Source organism: Nilaparvata lugens, chromosome 7, assembly GCF_014356525.2.
Source record: "Nilaparvata lugens isolate BPH chromosome 7, ASM1435652v1, whole genome shotgun sequence".
Taxonomy (NCBI): Eukaryota; Metazoa; Arthropoda; class Insecta; order Hemiptera; family Delphacidae; genus Nilaparvata; species Nilaparvata lugens.
Window position 1 is genome coordinate 27,361,346 of NC_052510.1, and position 23,655 is coordinate 27,385,000.

Below are 23,655 nucleotides of genomic sequence, written 5' to 3' on the forward strand. Positions count from 1 at the left end.
TTCGACGTACAACTGAATGTCGATACCCCATAAGGGGGTGACTTAGGGGTTGTAACTCGAACATTTTAAATGTAAACACCCATTGTGTGGTACATCATTTTAAATGCCTTTTTAAAACAAGAAAGATGGCATCGATAAAACTGTTATATGATACTATGATACTTGTATCCAAAATGGCGACTGATTGAAATTTTGATTTTTAAAGAAATGAAGGGTGGTAAATCAAATACTTTTGATGTAAAACCCCATTATGTGATATATCATTTTGAAGGCCTTTTCAAAATGAGAAAGATGACATCGATGAAAATGTTTCATGATACTTCTATCCAAAATGATGGCTGATTGAAGTTTTAGTTTTTAAAGAAATAAAATTGACAAAGTTTAATCAGCCGCCATCTTGGATAAAAGTATCAAAGAACATTTCTATTGATGTCATCTTACTCGTTGTCAAAAGGCCTCTAAAATTATGTATCACACAATGGGTTTTACATTAAAAATATTTGAGTTATAACCCCTGATTTCTTCATAAACTAAAACTTCAATCAGCCGCCATTTTGTAGAGTATTCGACCAAAAATTATCCTGAAAGTTACAGTATTATATCAACAATCTCCAATTTATGGAAGGGTTCCCATACATATGACTCACTCTATATGTAGAATCAATAGAATATCTTGCCTAATTCCTTAAGAGGATCTCTTTTTTCAGGAAAATTCTCAATATATAAATTCTCTTATTGTAAAGCTCTCATTCTTTATTCATTTGTGAAAATGAGAACTAACGCTCCATGTTCCAATAATAATAATGTACCTATTTAATGAAAATGAATCATACATTGAAAAGTATACGTATGAATATGAATTCATATTACTATAAGTATCCTAAAATATATTCCTTCTAATAAACTTGATATTCTTTAAGACAACTGATCGGTTGAATGCCTGTTTGAAAGACTACGAAAGGATGACAATCTCTTCAACCAACTCGGAAAGCATTTCTATTCTAGAAATTAAACTCCCATACACTTATACTCTGTCCAGACTGCCATGAGCGCTGAAAGATTAAGCCGACCCTCGCTCCCCCACGCGCAGGCACACACGCCCGGAATACTTGCGCCATTGATATACTATGTATACTACGTGGTAGTATACAGGTAGGCAGACCATCCCTTTACTCACACATACAAAAGGAGACTGCGCTTGTGTGTGTTACAGTAACTATATTACCCACAGTATGGCCATTGGAATTTTTTTCCCGCCGCCACCATGAAGATTCCAAATATTTGAATTTTACAATGGAGCTTATATGGGATTATAAGTATAATCGCTTGCTTTTACTTATTAAAGTATATTTTTGTGATTATTAGCTTCGATATAATTCCTTCATGTTTTTTCTATATTCCCAATATAGTTTTGGAACTTGAAATAGTAAATCGTAGATAATAGCAAGTAAAAATGAAAGGTAGGTCACGTAACCTGAAAGCTGAATTTCCAAAAATATACCATAAAACTTTTGAAATGTGTCATGATATTGTAATAAATTTTGTTCCACTGACAAATAATAAAGTTCTCATTTCTATTTCTAGAAGCATGATGGAATTCTCATCACAATAGATTCCATAACATTTAAATTGTTTTATTCAGCCAATAAGTCTGACAAAAATATTGTAAAGCACAACATTGAATATAAACTCTGGAAGAGCCAATAAATTATTCTAGCCATAGTACTACTTGATCAATTTAATAAGCATGCAAGACATTGAAAAATAACACACATAACCATCATTGTTTATATTTAGTGATATTTCTAACCACTGCTCGTGGTAATGCAACTCGAAAATCATATCAATAGCTATTTTACCAACATGTATACTTCGACATGTATATAAATTATAATAAATGTATAATAATACTACCAACATGTATACAACAATATACCAACAGGTAGGGTACTCAGTACTGAAGAGAATCAATAAGAGAAGTCAAGACGTCGTCAATCAGCACTTAATCATGGTTAAATATTTCATAAAATGTTATATTCAATTGAGCCACAAAAAATATTTTGAAATTGGATTATTTGAATAAATGGGATGAGGAAATACACAAAATTGAAATTTATCTCTCTACATATTTATATAGATCCAGTGGCGCCATTTCACCAAACTGCTAGGGGGGGGGCAAAACCAAGAGGTATTAGAGGGGGGGGGGAATGAATACGCCCAAAGGATAGAGGGTCCCGGGTTTCCCCATAAATGCTACATTCGAAGATGTTATCATATGCTTCTTTTTCTCCAGTTTTATACAAATGTGGTTGAAGTATCAATACAAACATATACATTATTAGTTATTAAATCATGAGATATTTATTAGAAATATAGGCCTACAGAGAGGCCCTAAAGTAGGAATACACTGAAACAGATTTCTTGAAAATCATGGAAAAATATAAATTTTTCTTTTACAATGACAATTTCATTGGGGATCAGATTCTAATTGGAAAATAACTTTCAGTTAGAAAGCTAAAGAAACATTAAGCTGTTCCCATAATTCTCACCAACTCTGTACATACATTAGGCCTATATTGATTGTCAGATTGTGCCCTTTCTTTTGCTTTCACTGTGACATCTTGCAACTAGTTAATTCTCACGTTGAAATTTATGCAATAACTCACTTAATGCGTCCTCATCAATAATTGTACCCATTCTATATTCAAGCTTCAACTATACCACAGAGAAAAATATATTCTTTATTACTCCGTACCCATACTTTCAAGGCAATTTTGCTACATTGATGATACTGTAGAAGGAATAATACTACTGCTGTTTAATAAAAGTATCAAATCAGTATGAGATTCTAAGGATACGTTTAGATAGACCCACATTTTCATTATTCATCTGATAGGCAGGCCTCCCCTGCCCCCCCCTAAATGGCGCCCCTGTATAGATCACTGGTTCCCAATAAGTTGTCCGCGAAAGCTCTAGAAGTGGTCTGCGAGGAGTCCGAAGGAAGGAAAATTGATGTTTTAAGCTCTGTAAGTGTTTTTAAATTTATCTTTTTTGTCTATATTGAAGTATAATCAATTTCTTTTCGAAAATGATATATCAAACTCATCTTGAGTTCATAATATGTTTCCAATCGGTAAAATAAGTGATAATTTCAAATGTACAATTCTATAAGATAGGACTTGAAAACTTGATAGGTTTGGAATCTTAATGGCGGATTTGTACCATGTGACCGAGCTAACCAATCAGAAGCGTGCCAGTCAATGGCCATACTGTGGGTAATATAGTTACTGTAGTGTGTGTGAGTAGTAGAAGAGTCGGCCTAATCTTTCAGAGCTCATGCCTATTTGGACAGAGTATAAAACAGCATAATGTGTGATGAATTCCTATTCTTTTCAATCTCCACATTTATTCTCCCATAACCGGGGTGATAATAGTTAGACATATTTTAAATATTTTTTTCATATTGCAATTTATTCAGTTTATGATGCATTTATGATGAGAGTGTTATACTATCACCTCATACTCTCTTGTCTTCCATATTGAGGCTTTCTACCACATAGAGTGTGAGTGATGTATATGTGATAAAAATTATGCTTCTAGATTGTGTCTTGGTCACTGAGTAGAAATAAATTTCGAATCCAAAGTTCTTTATCGAAAATTCAATTGAAATTCAATTGTTGATCAATCCAATTGATTGTTTATAGCAAACAAAATCATCAAATATCATAAGGAATGAAAGTGATGCGCTTACTATCTTCATCCATTGATCATCCACATTCTCCTTCCAAATCACTGATGGAATACCCTGCACTATCAACGTTCATTCCCTGCAACCGCTCTTGATTTCACTTTTATCAAATTAATATTAGCTCTTCCTTTATATGTCTTCTGCATTGAGATTGGTATTAAATAAATAAATGTTTATTTCTCAAAAAAAACTAAAACTACAACATCAATTATTACACAAAATATTAGATAAATTACAATATTACATACAATAGTTAGTTACAAAAAATTCTTATAATGTGTCCTCTACTTGTTTAGTTTTTTCTGTGTGGAAATTGACCTACTCCACTATGACGTACCATGTTCTAGAGTAGGTTTTGTTAGTTTTTTGTGCGTATTATTAATTAGTTAGTGTTTGGTAAGTCATTAGGTGGTTAGTTGTTGTTTGAAATAATGTTTTCTATGTTCTGTCTTCCTTTGCTCATCAACCAGTTGTGTACTATTGTTTTGAACTTTCTAGGATGATTAATCTGTTTAAAGTTTGCAGGAAGTAGATTATATAATTTTGGTGCTAAATGATTGAAATGTCTCTGGTATAGAGCCTTCCTTGCAACACTGGTGATGAGAAGATTCCTGTATCTGGTGTTGTGGTTGTGGTTTCTGGTTTGAAATGTTGTTGGGTTCTTGTGTAATCTGCATAGTATCTCCTTGCAGTAAAGCTGTCTTGGATCCATCATGTCGAACTCATTGAATAGCTGGTCTGATGAATAGCGTGGAGGCTTCTGGTTGATGACCCTCATGATCAGCTTTTGTACCCTGAGGAGCGGTTCGATATGCAAGAAGCTTGCATCTCCCCATCCCACAATCCCATACAGCATGAGGGACTGTGCTAGAGAGAAGTAGATAACTCTTAGACATCCCTTGTCGACCAGTGTCCTTAGAATCCTGAATCTGTAGATGGTCTTCCTCAGTCTCCCGCATAATTCATTGAGATGATGATCCCAGCGCAGAAAAGAGTCCATAGTAACTCCCAGGTATTTCTGTGACTGTTTCCTGTGAACTGTGTATGAGGTGTTATTCCGTTGATTCTCGATTACTATCTCATCTCCTGTTGGCTGTCCATGTTGAGTCGCCGAAAAGGTCAGAAAGAAGGTTCTCTTATGGTTCAATGTTAGCAGATTTTCACTCAACCAGCGAGACACCCTCTGAAGTCCAGTCACGGCTTCTCTCCAGGTCATCTCCCAGGTCGGTTCAGAGAACAGTAGAACTGTATCATCTGCAACGGTGGTGATTGATCCATTAATTTCCATGTTGCATAATGGATTTATGTAGAGAAGAAAAAGGATTGGTCCTAGTACTGTTCCTTGTGGCACTCCAAACTTTACAGTCAGCTTGTTGCTTATACATCCATTGACTCTGACACATTGTGTTCGGTTTGATAGGTAGCTCATGAAAAGATTCCATGCGACTCCTCTTATTCCATATATCAAGATATCATATATCTTATTCCATAGATTCCATATTATCAAGCCTTGAAAGAAGAATGTCATGTGACACGGTATCAGAAGCCTTCTTTAAATCTAAGAATACTGCTAATGGTTTCTCTTCAGTGTTTATTTTATCGGCAATCTGAGTGATCACATAGTGGATAGCATCATTTGTACTGCGACTAGATCTAAAACCATATTGGTTTGGCGATAGAAGATTATTTTTTTCAAGAAAGCTGATCAGTCTTGTTTTGATACACTTTTCAAAATTTTTTGATAATGTAATGAGTAATGATATGGGTCTGTAGCAATTCATATCTTTCTTATATCCTGTTTTGAAGATTGGACAAATGACAGCTTCCTTAATAGTGCTTCCTAATAAGCTTCCTTAAGACACTGTGGAAAAACACCCTCCTCAAAAATTCTGTTTGCAATATGTGTTAAAGGCTTGGCAAGTATAGTATTATTCTGTTTGAAAAAATCTGGTTTTAAATTATCGAGTCCAGGTGCACTATTAGCTTTAAGACTATTGATGACTTTTATCATTTCGTCCTCACTGACAGGTGTAAAGAATAATGACCGGCAGACTATCTGATCAGCTGCCGCATGCTCATCTGCGCCATTACAATCGCTATTTAGAATGTCGTGTGAAAATTTCACCCCCTACATTGAAGCTATTAAAAGGAAGGAAGGAAGGAAAGGAAGGAAAACTTGGAATAGTTAAATAATACATCATTTCAAAGAGAATTCAATGCTCTACAAACCTACAATAAGCATCAGTTTCTATGATGCATTGTTGTAGAGTTATAAGCCCTGAAAAAGCAAAACATTGGATAAAAAACTGTTGCTTTAACAATTACACACCTTCGAGAGCGAATATCTCGGGAATTGTTGGGAATATCACAAAATTCCACTGAAAAAAAGTGTAGGAATCTATCAAGCTTCATTTTTGAATTGTTAGTTATCTCAGTTGAACGCATTGTTCTCAAGATATGAGCGTGGAAGCAAAAAGCTGAAAAATACAACTCTTAAACCACCCTCATGCTCTTAGCACATAAGTTAGGAATGAGGACTTTTGATTTGTTCTCCTCCCAACTAGTCTCAAAAAAGCTGCAAAGTCAAAAATTTTGTTTAAAACATTCTCTTCAAATTCCTTTGTCAATTTGTCTATTGCTGGAAAAAAGGAGATTTCACACTCAACAATAAAGCTGCTGTAAAAGGTGTAGGGAAATTCGTAAAAATGTGAAATTATACATAAAATTGAAGAGAATTTAATGCCCTATAAGCTAATAATCATCATCGATTTTTGAAAAGTTATAAGAGCAAAAATAGAAAAAAATAGTGGTGAACGTGTTTTTTTTTCAAAAATGTCACACATTCAAGAGCGGATTTCTAGTTTTCTCGAAAACTAGAGGAGATATAAGAAAAGTTGTAGGATGAATATTGTAGGAAAATATGTAAGCTTTAATTTGTTATATGAAAGTCAAGTTCTTAAGATACATAGTTTTTGAGTTTTATTCGAGAAACCAAAAAATGGTACTTTTAAACCACCCCCACCCCCTTAACACAGTTAGTAGGGGTGGGGACTTTTGATATGTTTACCTCCTTACTACCCTTAACAGAACTGCGGGGTCAAAAATTGTCTTCCAAACATTTCCCTCTATACCCTTTTTCGAGCATTGATTGCCTGGACTAATATATATATTGGTTGAGTTTGCAGAAGAATATCACAATGAACAAAGGAAACAGCTCGAATGTGTACAACGTAATAAATAACGAGAAAGCTCAAGATAATTATTAAAATATTCAAGCCAAGCCTAATTATTATGATGATAAAACAGTGATTGAATAAATATAGACCTATATTATTATTCAAAGTATTACTGTATAATTGTTGGGATATTAAAACTTTGAATAAAAAACCTCCAGTAGAAAACCTTTGAAGGCTTTCATCCTTTTAAATGTTGCCAAATTAAATCTATTCATTCATTCATTTTACGAGTATCCCTTCTCGTAGTATCAAATGAGAGTACTCTATCTCCAAACCGGTATGCCCTTACATTATCGAGCATTCTGGAAGATCTAGGAATCCAAAAGTGATGAATTTCTAAAAATATTGAAAATAAATATTGTATAAATCGTAGGAGATGTCGATGGGACTTGAAAGTTATGTACTTTTTTAGAAAAAGACTTATAAAGTTGCTCGAGAAAAATAAAGATAAATATTGTATATGACCGTAACACACAACTGGTTAAAGTATGTGGATATCTGTATATCATTTTTTCCTGAATTAAGAGTGCACTCTTTAAGGATTAAAGATGTTCTACCGGCAAGATGTTCTACTGATTCTATAAATATATACTGTATAATACACAGTAGGCACACAGACAAGATATCAAGGATTTTGAGAGAAATAATTTTATACTCTGATTGATGTTTTCACGTTTTCTATCTCCTATTCAATGATCGATTTATCAAATTCATTAGAATTGAGTAATTGAATTACAAAACAGCCAGGGAGAGCATGTTAATTTTCAATAAGAGAGCAACAGATATTCGATGTGCAGGCTCTTACAAAATCGATCATTCTGAAAGATCCAGCCATCCAAAAGTATTGAATTTCTAGAAAAAATGAAGAAAGATATTGTATAAATCGTTGGGAATGTCGATGGGACTTGAAAGTTATGTACTTTTCGAGAAAAAGACTCACAAAGTTGCTGAATTTAACATTTAAAAGATAGGAAGAATAGACTTTTAGAGCACCAATGACATCACACCGATCAGCTGGTTTGGATTTGTTACTGCGCATCTTTTCGTGGCCACTACCTTGTATTCTCGGTACATTGGGTGATATTTTAGTCCACTAGACAGCTGATTTATGATGAATAATTCTATAGTCTGATTTTTACTTTCCTTGCCCTATTACCATAGGTAAGGAAAGTATTGCTTTCCGAAAAAAATTAAGGTAACCCAATTTCTAAATTTCTATACGTTTCAAGGTCCCCTGAGTCCAAAAACCTGGTCTGTATATATATATATATATTATATATATATATATATATATATATATATATATATATATATGTGTGTGTGTGTGTGTTGTGTGTGTGTGTGTGTGTGTGTGTGTGTGTGTGTGTGTGTATGAGTGTTTGTGCGTCTGTGTACACGATATCTCATCTCCAAATCAACGGAATGACTTGAAATTTGGAACTTAAGGTCCTTAAGATATAAGTATCCGACACGAACAATTTCGATCTGATGCAATTCAAAATGGCGGCTAAAATGGCGAAAATGTTGACCTAAAATAGTAATTGATAAGCTCTATCAACTGCCACAAGTCCCATATCTGTAAAAATTCCACGAGCTCTGCCCCATCTATGCAAAGTTTGATTCTAGATTCCCAATTATCAGGCTTCAGATACAAATTGAACAAAAAATTTTGAGTGGAAAAGATTAAGCATGAAAATCTCTACAATTAATGTTCAGTAACATTTTCACCTAAAATTAAAAATAGGCTCGAAATTCGAGAAAATGTGATTATCCAATTGCAAACTGTTGGCAACTATTGATTCTATTAAATGATTCACTATGAAGAGATAGAAGACATCGTATGTCTCCAGTGTTATTGTAATGTCACCAGCTGGCTCAGATCTTTGTTTATAAGTAGACTTGAGATGCGCGAGAACACTAGCGTCAGGTGATCAATTCTCATAACGGCAAGGAAAGTTGTGTGAGTGCGCCACACGAGATTTTTACTCTAAAGCTGTGTTTACACTGTGTAATTTTGTTATAGAACATTGGTTATATAACAACTTTAACAAAAATGTTATAAATTCATGTAACTTATTACATGTAACTTCGTGTTTTATAACATAATTTTGTGTTTTATATAACAAGTTTTTTCCTTTCCCGCACGACGTCGGTAAAGATCAAAGAAAAAGTATAACTTTTTGTTACATGTGTTATAAGAACGTTTTACTACTTATAACATGTTACAAGTTATAGAATAGAGTTGAAATAGGTGGTGGGGGAAGTAGCTGAATCATCAGCTGCTTACAGGCGCGGGTCCAGGACCCTGACCTGTGGGGGGGGGGCGTCCAGGGGACCCCACACCTGAAATTTGTTTAGGTTTTTAATCGAAAACAGCATTTGAGAGCTTCATTTGTTAAAATTGATTAGATTTTTGAACTTGTTCATTTGAATGCTAAAGTCATGATACTTATTTCTGCAACTACAGTACTTTAAATATACATTTATTCTTGCATTTTATATTGTAGTTCTGATTTTCAATATATTGTTTGGGTACATAAATTTCCTTGTGCTAGATACAGAGTGGCCCAAAAACCTTGTATTTTCGGTTCATTTTCCAGTCTTTTTTATGTTATTTTCGCCAAATCCTGTAATCGATCAGAAAAATTTGCTCCCGCCTTTTATTTAGATTATTAAATTACTAATAAAATGAGATTTTTCGGAACTTTCTATCCCCAATGAGTACTGACTTACAATTTTTCAAAAATATGTAAAATTAGAAAAAATATCATCTTGATGAATTTTAGTTTTTGATCTACAATATCTTCCGATTGTCACCATTTAAATGTATAATTCAAGATTCCTCTGAGCGTAGTTTTGTGCTCTACAGGCTCTATCTTATATATAGATTTCCAGGTAAACCTCACAACAATGATCCTTGTATTTTGGAAAACACCTGAGTTTTAGCTTCATTCATCATCAGCAACTCCATTGTCATCACATTCAGATTTCGCACAATGATATAAGTTCATTAGATCATGTTCTATGAGAATCATCCGTTATATGCTCTTAATTTAGTGGAGAGGCGCGTATAAGGACACCTCAAGAATCAAAATTTCAAACACTCATAACTTTTGACTTTGACACAATGATCAGATCTCATTGTACCACAGCTCATTCTTCTCAGCATGACAAGGCGGTTCCAAATCACGCATTATATGTGAAATTCGACCAAAAAATAGAGAAATTCATCCTTGAGTGTACTTTAAACAGTATTTCAATTCACAAAAAAAATGACTAATTTCCTTATTTAAAGCTGCATATTGTGAAATACTTCGGATAAAATTTCAAAATGTGGAAAAGTATTTCCCCTTTCCACTACAATAAAGAATACTCTCGATTCCAGTAGGCTATTATTAGTCAGTTACAACCGATTTCAAAAAGGGCGATTCCATTTTTTCGCGATTTTTCTGTTAATCAAGATTGATACATCATAGAAACTCATGATTGATTCCAAATTGTAGACAATTCATCCTCTACGAGCTCATAATTGCCTAAGATTAATCTTGAATCACTGTTCCCTATTTTAGCACCGCCTAGACCGTTAAATTATGAGAAAAGTATCTTCGATTTCTTGATTTTTTACGATCGAATCTTACACTACGATTATAATCTTCCGTGTGTAGCAACTAAAGCTGGTAGGAAAAAATTCAAATTCAATTCTAAAATTCAAGATCAAGTCTTTTTTATAATAATGGGTTACCGAGATACATAGCTTTGATTTGTCATTTCTTTGTGTATTGAAGTACTGGTTAATCTACACTCAGGGATGAATTTCATATTTTTACTTTCCTTGCCCTATTACTTTCAATACTTTCCTAGGTAAGGTGTGTGTGTGTGTGTGTGTGTGTGTGTGTGTGTGTGTGTGTGTGTGTGTGTGTGTGTGTGTGTGTGTGTGTGTATGAGTGTATATGTGCGTCTGTGTACACGATATCTCATCTTCCAATTAACGGAATGACTTGAAATTTGGAACTTAAGGTCCTTACATTATAAGGATCCGACACGAACATTTTCGATCAAATGCAATTCAAGATGGCGGCAAAAATGGTGAAAATGTTGTCAAAAACAGGGTTTTTCGCGATTTTTTCGAAAACGGCTCCAACGATTTTGATCAAATTCATACCTAGAAAAGTCATTGATAAGCTCTATCAACTGCCACAAGCCTCATATCTGTAAAAATTTCAGGAGCACTGCACCATCTATGCAAAGTTTGATTTTAGGTTCCCAATTATCAGGCTTCTGATACAATTTAAACAAACATTTTCAAGTGGAAAAGATTGAGCGTAGAAATCTCTACAATTAATGTTCAGTAACATTTTTACCTAAAATTGAAAATAAGCTCGAAATTCGGAAAAAAGATGATTGATTCTATGATTGACACTATGAAGAGATAGCAGACTTCGTGTGTCTGCAGCGCTATAATTGTCCTGTCACCAGCTGGCTCATATCTTAGAAAAGTAGACTTGAGATGCGCGGGAACACTAGCGTCAGTTGATTAATTTTCATAACGGCAAGGAAAGTTGTGTGATTGCGCCACACCAGATTTTTTTTCGATCGAATTCGACTCATGAAGCATTTTTTTGAACCGCCTTGACCAGCCGAGAAGAATGAACTGTGGTACAATGACTTCCGATCATTGTGACAAAGTTATGAGTGTTTGAAATTTTGATCCTTGAGGTGTACCCTACTTATGCGCGCCCGAGGGAAAAAAATATTGTTTTAAGCGTTATTAATGTTATTTAAATAATCTTTATTGATCTATATCAAAGTATAATCAGTTTCCCTACGAAAATTTCATACCAAACTCATAGGAAGTTCAAAATACGTTTCCAATCGGTAAAAGAAGTGATAAGTTTCAAATTTCCAATATATTTCCAAATAATTTTTAATAAATAAGATAGGACTTTAACGATTGTTTATAATCTTAATGGCGGATTTGTACCACGTGACAGTTAATGGCTATACTTTGAGTAATATAGTTATTGTAGAGACCCACAAACTTGCTTTTGTTTTATAACATGTTATTGTATTTTATTTGTTTTGTAATTCTTTGTCATTTTGTTTTGTGTGTTTTAATAATAACGTAATATCTGATTCTAAATTCGGGTAGTAAAGGAATTACATATATGCTAGTCACATGTGGTAATTGCATATGGTAATTGTGGTGATCAGATGAGTGAGGATGATTTTGTATACAAAACTAGAGGAATGACTAACAGAATGTTGAAATTCCCAAAATCCTACAATACCTGTTTTCAAAAATCTTTTGTGTTTTAGGGCCAATCAGCTACCCGTTGTTTTTAAACAAATGGAAAATTATCATTCTTTCAAAAATCAAATTTCTAGGTGGCTGGTATCACAATCCCCTGATGCAATTGAGAGTTTGTTTACTGTTTTGGGTTAACTCTTTCACTAGGTATAAATAAATTGAAAAAGGGAACTAAAGCGGAGGTTAAACCAAAGTTATTAACAAAATTAATGTTAATAACTTAATCCTTATAGATTCTATTAGATTGAACACAACTTATCATACACATGATGAACATATTATGTATTTGTCAAGTTCCGTTCAATCTAATAGAATCTATAAGGATTAAAGCTGGGTTTACAACAAAGTTATTAACAAAATGTTAATAACTTAATCCTTATAGATTCTATTAGATTGAATAGAACTTGACAAACACATATGTTCATCATGTGTTTAATAAGTCAGTGGCGGCTCCTCTTAAGGTTGCAAGGCTGCACAACCCCCAACAAATCAGGCAATAGAAAAAGATTTTCCTTTTTTAAAACATGTTAATAACACTTCAATTCGATAGTCATTTTATTGATAATGATTTTCTCAATTCCGGCAAAATTCATTCAGCAGAAAGGCAGAACAGATAGTTAAACATTTTTAATTTGCGCGGTCCGAAGAAGGAACGCATAGCAATTGCAACCCCCTATGACGCGTCGCTGGGGAGAATAACATTGGAAGCCTAAAGTGCTGGCAAACCAGTTGGTTGCTATGACAACGGTTGGCTTTTTGAGGATGGCATGGGTGCAGCGTTCCAAGGAGGATCGTGGAGACGAAAGAAATAGGCTATCCCTTTGGTACACTCTGACGCCACTTTTTTCCCACGCTAGCAATCTTGGATTGACCATAATTCAAATTATGTCATTCCAATTTATACATTTTCTCATCATTACTTACAAATGTCTATTATCAATGGCTCTAGTTGAAAATACGTGATTGGACAAAACTGATAATACCAATGCTTCTATTTATATACTTATAAAATTCGAATATCACTCTTCTCACTGATCATGATTTGTGGAAAACTACTGTAGGCTACTGTACGGATTGCAGTGATTGGAGTATAGCTTCTTTATAGGCCCTAGGTGCTCACTAAGAAATAATATTCTCAGGATATTTTTTACTTCTCGTTACGATAGTTCTAAAGGATTCGAAATAGACCATAAGCATTGATGCATTAATACAGTGTTGTTGACAGAAGCCATATGGTTTTTTCAAACGTTTTTAATCATTCTTTTTTTACAGTTAAGCACAGATTGGGAGAGAAACTAGTTGAATGCTTTGTAATGCTAATACCATTTATGTTTGAATTATGATGTAGGATAAAAGAAAAAGGGAGACTCACCAAAACATAAAATATGTTTCCAATTCTGACAAAAATCTTTGAGTTTTATTGATGCTAGGGATTTACCAAAGTCGGTCAAATAAAATCTAACAATGTTCAAAACATGCACTGGCTCACACTGGACTGGAATAAATCACCCGTGGGTGATTTTGTTTTGTAGATGAGATTACGAAACCCGTGTTTATGTCCTCAATGGATTTGAACCCGGGCCTCTGAATCATGAATCCAGCAACAATCGACTACAGCCACTCCATAAATCATGTTTAAAATTCAACATACGTCTGTGCAACTGTTCATATGTGTTATTCAATCAGGAACATAGGTGTAGTTTGTACTGTAATCTTGACTTAACTTACTTCAAAATAATTGAACACTTTTCAATTCTGCATGGTACAGTATACATTCAAAACGTTTTAATATAAAATAAAAAAATACCACAATTATTGCAGATTCACAATGAAAAATATTTGGCTACTATGAATTGATTCATTGAAGATGTCATTCCCAACAGAAGTTGTCAAATTTGATTTAAAGACTTTACTAAAAAAGGCTTTACAGAATAAATGAGTAAATAAGCTCCCCTATAAAAAATAAAAGTCTATTCAAAATTCATTACAATCAAACAAGGTTTGGCCGAGATATAATATTGATATATTTTAATTATACTTCTATAATAGCTCAGACTTGGTTTAGGGATACTTATTGCAAAGACAGACAGACAAATGCCAAAGGCTCCACTTGAAACACAGCTTTCACTTCTCAGTCAATTACTGTTTATTCATCCCATATGTTTATTATTCGTTTTATGTAATATTATATGCCATAACTAGATACTGTTCAAAGATCTCTGTAATATCAGAATGAATTCATGCACAATGAATAACATGATTCTTGGTAAAATGATTGATAAACAGAAAATGGAAATTTAGTAGAAATAATATAACTATGAAGGATATAGTATGAATACTGTGATACTGAACTTAATATTTGTTAATGGGATTGTAACTATATCAACTCTAGCTCATGGCTTCGACCATGCCTAAGAATTTTTTATTGTGTTACTTTTGAATTATACTTGGATGGAACTTGTAATTATTGTATTTAATTTGTATTGTATGCTTGAACTGGACAGTAAAATTATTTATCCATCGATCCAAGTGTAAATAAAAGGCATTTATCTAGGCATATTTATCCATCTATCTACAGGTTAACCTTAACTAGAGTGAACAAATTAGTAAATTTATGAATTATTATCTGTGAAAAGTCCCTCCTGGAGTCTTCTTCGAACTTCTGTTTGTACATCCAAATGCACAAAAAGTTACCATTTTTATCAAAACTTTTATTTGTTTAATTAAAAATCAATTAGATGAACACATTAGCACAGATTCCAATGCTATAGTGAGGTCCACGTTATAATGGCAGTGGATAAAGATAGGAGAATAGCGATGCCGATTCTCTGCATTAATTTATTTCTACACTGTCAAAAATATAATTGACATCGTTGTGGACCTAGAAAAGGATAGGACCACCGGCTATGTCAAATGATATACAATGATAGCAAAACCAGAGTTAAACAAATACTGACATTATAACGTGGACCTCACTATATGACTTCAGTGCAAGTGCAATGTTTTGGTCAAACCAAGATGGCCGAAAAGATGCGCAAGCCAGAATGCGCGGAGACAGACAAACTTTGTTTTGCCTACTCCACGATCCTTCTTGCAACGTTCCTACAATCATTGATTGTCATTAGTTCCTACCATGGAAGTAAGAAAACCTGGTACTGAAGTGGCAGCCTGCAGCAACTTGGCAAACTGAGCTCAAAAGTAGACGATAGGCCCCGCCCACCAGTGGTATGAGATCACTAGGCATAGGATCAACCTCATTGATGGGAACAACCGATTGTTAACGAAGTTAGCCGATGTTAGAGTAGTAGCCACGCCTACCGGTCCGTTTCTGCTGCAATCTCTATTCTGGACTTTAGCTCCATGGTTTTCTTACTTCCATGGCTCCTACAGTCATTCTATAGAAACCTTAGACCAGTTATAGAATAGACACGCCCCATACTGAAAGTCGATGAAGCCAACATGACTGTTTATTATCGAAAAACTGTCAAGACTGTGAAAATGAGGAAAATATCGCAAATTTCTGATGTTTTGAAACAAACGTATCTTACTTCATGATTATATTTCTACAGAAGTAATTCACCTCACATGAAAGAGGAGATTCTGTTCTTTAAATCAAGACCAGGTTCCATTTTTTATCATTTCGGGTTACCGAGATACACAGTTTTGAATATAGAAATTGGGCATTTTTCTGTGTATTTAAATATGAGCTAAACTAGACTAAAAAAGTATAGTTCATTTTTTCATCAAATTCAAGTTATGGTACATCATTTTGAACCGCCTTGACGAGCTGAGAAGAATGAGCAGCAGAACAAGGAGATCTAACCATTCTGTCAAAAGTTATATGTGTTTAAGTTTTGATCCTTGACGTATCCTTATGGGTGCCCTCCACCCAGAAATAATGGAATTAAGTGTATCTAACGGGTGACTCTCATAGAAAATAACCCTCTTCTGATTATTTCAGCCGAAATATGGGTTGTTTCTGTTAGGAAGGCCTTGAAAAGGTATTTTAAAGAAAAATTTGTATTTTTACTGAATGATTTGTTTTCTATTTTTGGGTGAACCTCCCCCCCTCTACTAAATTTGAAAATTCACAAGTAATCCTGTTCAGAATTAATTGCTCTTTTACGTGATGTGTGGTTTTTCATCATTACTAAAGTGCGAGATAAATTACTTTTAACATGTAGAGGAGAAACCCATTTCTCCCTCCACAGTTTGTAGCATAGACACAGACGGACATCCTGCGCACAATTGGATGCGCCGTGTCATTTTGCTTCATGTTCTTGTGATGAAAACATCTCTGTAACATACACAAACCAATATACCTGCTGACCAGTACACTACTTGGATCATTGCCAGCAATAGATGGAGGGGAGTGTTGCCGCGTCGCGTTACAAAGCTCTCTCACTCAGACACAAAAGAAGGAGAATGCTGCTAGGTAGTGGGTGTGATTAGTGGAGGATAGAGCATCGGACCTCTCCGTCTTCGAGAAAGAGCCGTGTTAAAAGTAATTTATCTCGCACTTTAGTGAAATATCCAAGTTGTATGGGGTGAAAGTGGTGAGTTTGCATAATTTTCAAAAACCCTTGAAAAATACCCCTTTTTTGAAAATTTGTAGCTCCAGAACAAAAAATAGTAGAGTACTGCGCGACCACTCAATTAATTGGAAATTCTATTTTCTATAATTTTGTTGAATGATTTTTCTTGAGAAACTCAAGGTTTTTGAGATTGAAATTTTTGGGGGTGAAGCCGCCCTCTGGCGTGTCAGCAAATTTCGAATTCGAATTCAGCGCCCCAAAATACATATATAGAACCGTCGAGAAAAATTCTTTCGGGGCTGTTTCCTGAAAAACGACCATTTGACTGAACTAATACGATACTAACAATATCGATCTATGAAGACTGCCTTTGTATCGATAGTCGATAGTATCACACTACGCTACAGATGACAAGACGACAGACCACATTGAAAAGTTTTGTTTGTTTTGATTTGAGGATTGTATAAGTGATGTGTAATAAACAAGGATAATATGTAAGTGATCGTGTAATAAACAAAAGCTATATTTACTCTATTTAAAATTTATTTAGTTTAATAGCAAATAAGAATGAAATTGAACTTGGGAAGTTTGGAAGACCTCCAAATCTTGAAAATTCCACACAAGCTGTAAAATTGGGTTTAAGTGAGCGCGTAAGTACAAGCGGCAGTTGAAAAATATATAAATTATTGTATTTTCAGGCTAATAATTGAGACTGATAGATTTAAAACAGTTTCGGGTTTTCTGTTTCTATTGTAGGCTATAGTTTGAATCTTGTATGTAACTTATTCATTTTTATATTATCTCTATACAGTGACTTGGAATTATGTTGAGAGAAAAAATAATATAAGGTAATTCAAGTTTATGTAATGACGATTCAATAATCCCTATTTATTGCTTTCTTATTTACTATGTAAGTTAGGATTGATATCTGCAACCTCCAAACTAAATTTACACCAGCCGCCACTGTAATAAGTTATGTTCAATCTAATAAAATCTATAAGGATGAAGTTATTAACATTTTGTTAATAACGTTGGTGTAAACGCTGCTTAAGCTATTAACATTTTGTTAATAACGTTGGTGTAAACGCTGCTTAAACTATTAACATTTTGTTTATTACTTTGGTGTAAACGCAGCTTGAATTAAATGTGCACTAATTGCTATTCATGGAATGGATGGAAGTTGTGTGAATATGTGTGGACGAAGCATTTAGTTTTTAAAGCTGTGCTCTACTTGCACGAGAATTATATTATATAATTCAGCACTATAATTCTGGTACTTTTATTGTACCAGAAACTGTTTTTTTCTTATTGTCCTATAAGTTATAAAGCTCACTTTATTTTTTCAAAATGTAATTGTTATCTGAAGCTTTGGATGGATATTCTAAATTGTATATATAATGCCTTGTTTTTGTCAAACATTTTTTTATTTGATTTGATTAGTCACGTTTTGTGTTGGAAGATCATGAATGGCTGAAATATTAATTCATAAGATAAAATCTTAATGTTGAATGAAGAATTCATTCAGTAGCACAGTAGACGAGCTAGAGAGAAGACATATTTTCGAAGAGCAGCATAGATAAGATAATGTGCTGTTGATCGTAAATCCTGCTTCCAAGCGCGCTGTATTTTGTCCAAGTTTTGTGTATTGGTTCAAATTGTTCTAAAATCAATTTATAGTAATTGTCTTTAATTGTTGACTTCCAAATTTTCATTATCCGATATGAGTAATTGTGTGAAGTGCAAGCAGCTGGTAATTCGTTCAAGTGACGAGAAAATCTGTTGCATCCAGTGTAAAAGTTTTTTTCATGCTGGGTGTGTGAAGGTTGCTGTGTCGGACCTCGACTTGTTGGCTGACAAATGGAAGTGTGATAGGTGCAATAATGTGTCCAGACTGAATCGAGCAAATTCTGCCGACTCAACACCGGTCAAGGTGAGGGTGGATAATCCTAATGCAATACTTCTGTGAATGAAGATGTGCTTGACCTTGTTACTGTGGAACATAATATGTTAAATGCTCTAAAAACTGAAATTCTATCTGGTGTGTTAGAGGGGCAACGCAAACTAGAGAGTGAATTGAGCAAATTTCGAAAATCCTGCGATAAGAAACTTGATGCATTTTCTGAACTGTTATCCAAACAAGAAGTCATCATTACATCACAACGGGGAGAGATCGATGCGTTGAAGAAGGAGAACACAATTTTGACTAAAAAGTGTAATTCTCTTTCGATGCGTATGGACGATAGTGAACAATATAGTAGATTGAATACGGTTGAGATATACGGGGTTCCAGAATCCAATAATGAAAACGTGGAGAGTATTGTGAAAAACATTGGGAAAGCTATGGGTTTGGACTTATCAGATAACTGTATAAATATATGTCATAGGTTGCCTAAGAGAAATAACCGCCCTACTTCAGGTATAATATGTAAGTTTGTGAAGAGAACTGTTACATTCAAGTTTCTTGAAGCACGAAAAGGGTTGAAGGAACTTTCCATTCGTCAATTGGGCTTCGATTCGAATTCGCCGATTTACGTGAACCAATCTCTGACTGAGTTGCGAAGGAAATTATTTGGACTGGCTAGAAAACATAAACAGGATGGGTTGGTGAAGCATCTGTGGATAGATAGAGCCTGTCGTGTCAAAGCTAGGAAGGTGGATGGCGGTGAGGTGTTTGTTCTGAGAGGAGAGAATGACTTATTGCATTTGGTCAATAACTGTACTCTATCGCATTACATGCATTGACTGTCGTTTTTATTTTGAGTGAATCGAAGTTGAACTGTTTTTGTTTATATTTATTGGTATTTTTCTGCTATTTTTTCTTTTGTTATTGTTAGTTTTATATGCTGCAACAATTGATGGTTCTTCACTGTTTGTGAGATGAATGTCAGATTGAAACAGGGTGAATGGGAATTAGAAACGATTGTACGATAGTATTATCAATAGCTATGTTAGATAATTAACTTGGGGTTGTTGGGGATGTCAATGTGTGTGGCAGATTGTGAATGATATTGGAAATTGAGATTGAGGATGGGATATTATGTATTATGATAATAATGCTCTTATATAATGATAAGAGTATGAAAGATGAAGCGTGAGTCGATTAAGTTAGTTGGAAACTTGTAATTATCAAGCTAGCTGATTACAGTGAATATCTATTGCTTTGGCTGCGACTCTGCTGTTTGGCTGTTCGGTATCAATATTGTTGTTATTGCTGTTATTGATGAATGTGATCTCGGGCTCAGTAATGATTTTGACACTATTATTTGCTTGACTGAACTGAACTGGTTCGCTCTCACTTATCTTTGCTCTCTCACTTATCTTTCGATTTGATAGCTGCATGCTTGATTACATACGGTATTTATAGTTTTCCTTAGATTATATTATTCTATAGTTTTCGCGTACCTACAGCGATATTTTCTTTTCTTTCTCGTAAAAATTATTGATTTTGAATGACTGTCATCAGTTTGTTTGTTTTTATTTTATTTTTTTTCAATGATATTTTGTATGGATGTGAGTGTGTTGAGCTGCTCGATTGTTGCGATACTATGATATCTGGCACTGTCCTATTGAATAATGAAATTTATTTATCACTCTGTTTCCACTTATGTTAAGAAGTTAATGTTATATTGTAGTATTCTCAAAATTGAACAAACATTATTATCGATAGGACAATAATATTATGTTGGGCGTGAGCTTGGAAGTGTTTTGAAGATTTTATTCAGGAGTTAATAATTTTATTTTTATTAGTTTTCTTTTTAGTTGATTGTAATCAGTCACATACATTGTTTTTCTCTTTTCTTTTCTATTGATTGTGTCTCATTATGAATCAGGATGTTTCCGTGTATTATCAAAATGTGCGAGGACTACGAACAAAGGTGGATTCTTTTTATTTATCTATATTGAATTGTAGTTATGATATTATAATGCTTTCTGAGACCTGGTTGCATGAAGGTTTGAGGGATAATGAGCTATTTGGCCAAGAGTACTCTGTATATAGGAAAGACAGACCTGATCGGAGGGGTGGTGGAGTCTTGATAGCAGTTAACAGAAGACTCAGGTCTGAACTTTGTACAAATTTGTCTTCTTATGACGGTGAGATTATATGGGTCAGAGTGTATTTTGGGGGTGTCGCTTATTTGTTCAATGTAGTTTATTTCGCTCCACCTGCTACTTCTCTTCACTATGCTTCCTATTTTGACTTTCTGGAAATACACCAGGAAGAAATAACTGGCAATGTTATGATTGCTGGAGACTTCAATCTTCCGGAGGTTCTTCCACACGAATATGGCTTTGCTAATGGTAGTGTTAAGGCTCGTCAGTTGGGTAATTTTATGTCCTTTATTGATCTTAATTCTTATAACGATGTTGTCGAAGTGAATGGTCGTACATTGGACTTAATATTGTCTAGCTATCTAGTCAGTGTGTCTCATGGTGATGACATACTTGTAGTGGAGGATGTATTTCATCCAGCGCTGGAGATAGGTTTCTCTTGTTTTTTAGAGCCAATGCCAACTGGAAATGTAGTCAATGATGAATATTATTATGATTATATACATGCTGATTATTTCAGTCATTATTGTGATCTAAGGGACAACAACTGGCTGAATTTATATAACTCAAAGAACATAAATGAGGCTATTGATATGTTTTATACATATTTGTATCTGCCATTGACAAATTCGTGCCTAGGAAGAAAGTAAAAAAGAAGGAGGGCCAATACCCTCCTTGGTTTACAGCTAATATCATTCGTCTGATTAAGAGGAAAAACAGATGTGCTAGAAAGAGGAAGTACTCTCGATCTCATGATGATGAATTTAAAAAGTTGAGGTCAGATTTGAAGTTGATAATCTCGAATGCATATAGTGACTATATCAATAGGTGCCAATTGCAAATGGATGGAAACATAAAAGGTTTCTGGAAGTTTGTGAATTTCAAAAGGACAACCTGTTTCTCTGAAAAGGTAATGAAATGGGGGGATGCCACATATACAGAAATGAATATACCCAATGGATTTGTTGATTTCTTTTCATCAGTTTACAGAGATGCTGAATCTGCAGGCATTGAAATTGCTGATACAGCTACTGATAATTTGCATTACCCCTCTGTTAGTCTTGGAGATGTACTAAATGCAATAAATAAAGTGAGTCCATCGGAATCTGGGGGCCCTGATGTGGTACCAGTATTCATTATTAAGGGCTGCTCTAACATACTTGCTGAACCTCTCCCTTGAATCAAATATTTTCCATGATAAGTGGAAGGTATCTAGAATTGTTCCAATCTTCAAGTCTGGTAATAGAAATCTTGTCAATAATTATCGTCCTATTAACTGTATATTGAACTGTTTTGCCAAAGTATTCGAAATGATTCTCTACAATTACATATTTAGTCATGTTCAGAGTAGAATAAGTGACTTTCAGCATGGATTTGTTCAAGGTATAACAACCACCACCAACTTGGTTGAATTTACTCAGAGAGTCTCGTCGATTTTAGATGTTGGTGGTAGGGTTGATGTCGTTTACACTGTCCTGTCAAAGGCATTCGACTCCGTGAATCATTCCATATTGTCGAAGAAACTATCCCTATTTGGTTTTAGCATGTCCCTATTCTCCTTTTTCGAGACTTACCTTGTTGGGAGAAGGCAGTATGTACAGATGCTGAATTACCGGTCACACTGTTTTGTGAATACTTCTGGGGTTCCTCAGGGATCGAACTTGGGACCATTGCTTTTTCTGTTATTCATTAATGATTCGCCTAATGTCATAAATCACTCTAATGTTCTATTATATGCCGATGATGTGAAGCTTTTCAGAAGAATAAGTGATATTGTTGATTGTGAGCTCTCGCAGAGTGATGTGGATGGTCTGTGTGGGTGGTGCGTGGCTAATGGATTGGATGTGAATGTGGGAAAATGCAGTGTCATGAGGATTACCCATCAGAGGAACATTACATTGAACAACACTCCGTATCATATTAATGGCATAATTATTAAAGAAGTAGATAATTTCAAAGACTTGGGAGTTGTTTTCCATCACAAGCTCAATTTCTCTCTGCATGTTGAAAGGGTTGTGAATAAGGCATATCAAGAGCTTGGTTTCATCATCAGAACATGCTCACATTTCAACAGCATACAGACTCTGTGCTATCTCTTCAATACACTTATTCGTAGCGTTATGGAGTATGGTTGTGTGGTTTGGAACCCATTCCAGAATTCACTGATACATCCTTTGGAGTGTGTTCAAAACAGATTCCTTAGATATTTATATTTTAAAAAGTTCAACAATACATGCCCCTTCGACTTTCCCACATCACAACTCAGAATGATGTTCGGTGTGGAATCATTAAAATTGAGACGTGATTTTAGTATACTTTTGTTCGTTTTTAATGTATTCAATGGCGGAATCAGCTCAATGTGTTTGCTTTCCCAGTTAAATGTGTACATTTCTGCAGTGCCTCGCCGTTCCAGTTTTAGATTATTTATACCTTATTGCAACACTAAATCATCAGAACTCTCCCATATATAGATCATCATTCATTTTCAATTGCTTCTCAGATCATCTCGACTTGTCATTCGCTTACAGTCGCTTCCATAGGGATTGTAGGCGACTTCTGCGAGTGTGACTGTCGATTGTTTTAATTTGTCTGTTGAGTTGATGTTGTATGTTTTTTTTAATCCACTTTTGCACTAGTCCTCGAGGGTATGATTAGTACTGATTCTGTTTTTTTTTTTCTTTTTTTTCTATCATTTTTCCTCTTCTTTCATTGTAATTTTTCAATATTCTTCTTTCCTGTACTCTTACTATATGTATAATGAACTATTGTAATTGTGTT

General features: G+C 34.5%; 1 protein-coding gene across 1 annotated transcript in view; it reads left to right on the plus strand.

Annotated features, from left to right (window-relative positions):
* The window catches only part of LOC111053786 (apoptotic protease-activating factor 1), a 195,388-nt gene that overhangs the window by 169,127 nt on the left and 2,606 nt on the right, over positions 1-23,655 (plus strand). The gene's annotated exons all lie outside the window — the stretch shown is intronic.